This window comes from Echinococcus granulosus (assembly GCF_000524195.1).
Source record: "Echinococcus granulosus chromosome Unknown EG_S00097, whole genome shotgun sequence".
Classification (NCBI taxonomy): Eukaryota; Metazoa; Platyhelminthes; class Cestoda; order Cyclophyllidea; family Taeniidae; genus Echinococcus; species Echinococcus granulosus.
In genome coordinates this window covers 26,004-29,043 of record NW_020170477.1, presented here as the reverse complement: position 1 = coordinate 29,043, position 3,040 = coordinate 26,004, and positions in this window count along the sequence as shown.

Sequence of the window (3,040 nt, the reverse complement as noted above, 5' to 3'; positions counted from 1 at the left end):
GCCGGCCTTTTGGGCCATGCCAATAGCCCAGACACCTTCTCCGTGCTGAATATATGTATTCTGCACGAGTTTCGTGTCTTCTTTTGTCTTCAGGGAGTCTCGGGACGCTACACTACTTTTTCCATCTGTAAAGTGCGATTCTGGAAGTAGTGAACCTACACTTATAACAGGAGAAAAGTGAGGTAATAATTTATAGGAATGTACAAGCAGGAAAATTAAATAGTACAGAATAACTATAGTGTATGATAATAATAAGGTAGTTTAGCAAAGGCCGAGTAAAAAAGGCACTTCATTTTGGATGAACGAGACTTGCAAATCTTACTTGCTTATGAGAGACAGAAAGGTAACTTGATTCGTGACTCAATGCAATATCAGTAGATATGCAGTAATCCTAAAATCGTATTTGCTCTATTCTGGATCCCAAACGAGTACCCAGTGGGAAGAATTCAAGGAAAAAACGTAGGATTGACCAATGAGATAGAGGTGATAGCTATCTCTCTATTCTTTAGTCTTTGTAGGCTGGCGAAGAATTCACTCTTATACAGCTCCAAATCGTAAAGACTCTTAAAACTGAGGGTAGAAAGGAAGCAAACCTCCTAGTTTTCGACTCTGAAGTTGTCAAATAGACCATTTGAACGCTTCCTTAAGAGAACCACTTTGATTGATTGATTGATTGATGGCCAAAATCCTGCGGGGTGATTACGAATTTCGATCATCGTGATCCATTCTCCCTATTGATCAAATGGCACCACTTCAGCTTCCACATCCATATTGATAGTCAAACAATGTTACATAGAGCAGTCTCCTAATCGGAAAGTAGCGTTTTAGCAATCGCATCTGTTTCTTTAAAGTTCAACAACTAGAGTACTAGCGTTCTTTTTATTATCTCCATATTGACCGCAAATATCCCAATTAAATTGTTAAGTAGATCTAGTGGTTCTAGAACGATTACTACCTGACAGTCAGGTGATTTCGTGATTCATAAGGAGGGAAAACATAGCATAATTATTTATATAACTAAACGAGTTCCTCTAGTCTTACAAATTTCGAAAGGACTCTAGCTCTTGTCACCCATACGAATAGATTCTCAGCCTTCCTACGGGTTTATAGTGTGCTTTCATTAACAATGGTATGAATTATACCGCCTTCAGTAGTCCAAAACATTTCAGACTATGACCCGATTGCAATGGATGAGCTATAAGTGCATTTTTGGAAAAAGAACAGTGTATTTTTCCACTGGGTAGTCGCATTCGAAATGGCCTTAAGTACAGAAATTTATAGATAAAGCTTATTACGATATATAAACACATAATTGCACAAATCACGTATTCGATGTATCCTTAACTGCAGCTCTCTGAAAAGTTTTTGTAAAGGGGCCAATTTGAGTCTCCGTTGGGCAGGCTGGCCTCCAGGCCATGCTTGCAGCTCCAAGTCCTACTGTATGTCAAACACATATATTCCTCTCGGGTATTATGTTTCATTTTCAGAGAAGTCCAAGGGCGCTACATTGGTGGTAGCAGAAAGCGAATCCGGTCCTTAAAGGTTTTTGTTTATTGCGATTTCGGCTTCTAAGTAATAAATCTTAGCGGGCGTAAGAAATGCATATGCTGCGGATGGGAAAATCAGTAAAAATCCATATCAGAAAGGCTGAAAATGACAGCTGCCTTCGGCAACTGCTCCACTCCCGTGTTCTGCGGGAAAGCCATTAACAATTGAAGCGACGCTAGCCGTGAATTATCTGGGGTGGTGGGGAGGGTTTCATTAGGGAGCTGCTTGCTGTGCCTGTGCGGAGATATCAAGTATGTGAAAACGCGATACCTCCCATAATTTTTATTATCTGATTAGAAGGTAGATAGATATGGCTGGACAGCTCTGGAGTGAGAACAACGAGGGAAGGAGGAATAGCCACGAAATCCTGCTCCCACGGGACAATACTAAATTCCTTCCTTTGCTACACGACTCTGACTTTGGACCAGCGTTCCTAAAACTAACTACGGAAATGAGTGATAGCTTGCCCATTTTTGTGTCCCTGAATCCAGTTCCCATACAGGATGAAACTCTCGAATCAGTGGAACTGCCGAGGTGGGTCAGTGGCGCTGCGGTCACGTATCTCCCCATTTGCATGGAGATCCGATTAATGGCAAGATTGGCTCGTGAACATTTCTTTACTGCACCAATTACGTTGTCTTGGCTGATGCGGAAGGCTGACCTAGGGGAGCGCCCAGTACGATGCTCAAAAAAGGAGAGAAAAGCTATGCAATATATTAGTTGTTTAACTATCAGTTTTAGTAAAAGGGCAGTTAAGATGCTCCTCCATTGCATATTCGCCGGACGGGCTGGCCTTCAGACCATGCTGGCAGCCCAAAGCCCTACTGTAAGCCCAATATGTGTATTCTGCCAAGGCTTTACGTCTTTTTTCGTCTTTAGGGAAGTCTCGGAGCACTACACTTAAGTAAAACAAGGAACAAAGCCACTCTAGACTTTAGCTCCTGAACGGCTGTGTCGAGACACCATAGGAGAGGTAAATCACAATTGCAATGCTTTGGCAGTTTGTTTACCTTTATATTCGATTATATTCTATTGTAATTCCACTAGGCGGTGAGACCTTTGGACTATGCCGGTAGCCTCAACTCTTCTGTACGCCAGTAGTGAATTCCCTGTCATGCCAATGTGAATTCCTACGACTTCTGGGAAGACCCGAGGTGCCACATTATAACTTAGGACTCATAAAGCAAATTAATTGGTTCCCTTCCACTACCTTATTCCAGTATCATTACTTGTCTTGCTTCTACTGATGTTTTCGTGAGTGCGTTTAACGTATTTAGGGATGCGTGACTGCGTAAGTGAATATCTCATTCAAGCATTGTATCCAATTTCGTTTCACTCTCACAAGTCACTGGAATAACTTTCAGGTGGAAAGTTCATGTCTTACTTGAATGTCTGTTCTTCACCGTCTTTAATGGCTTGACATTACCCTAAAATTTGAACACTGTTTCTCAAAACGTCCAGCTATATAAACAAACCCACGAACAGGTTTATG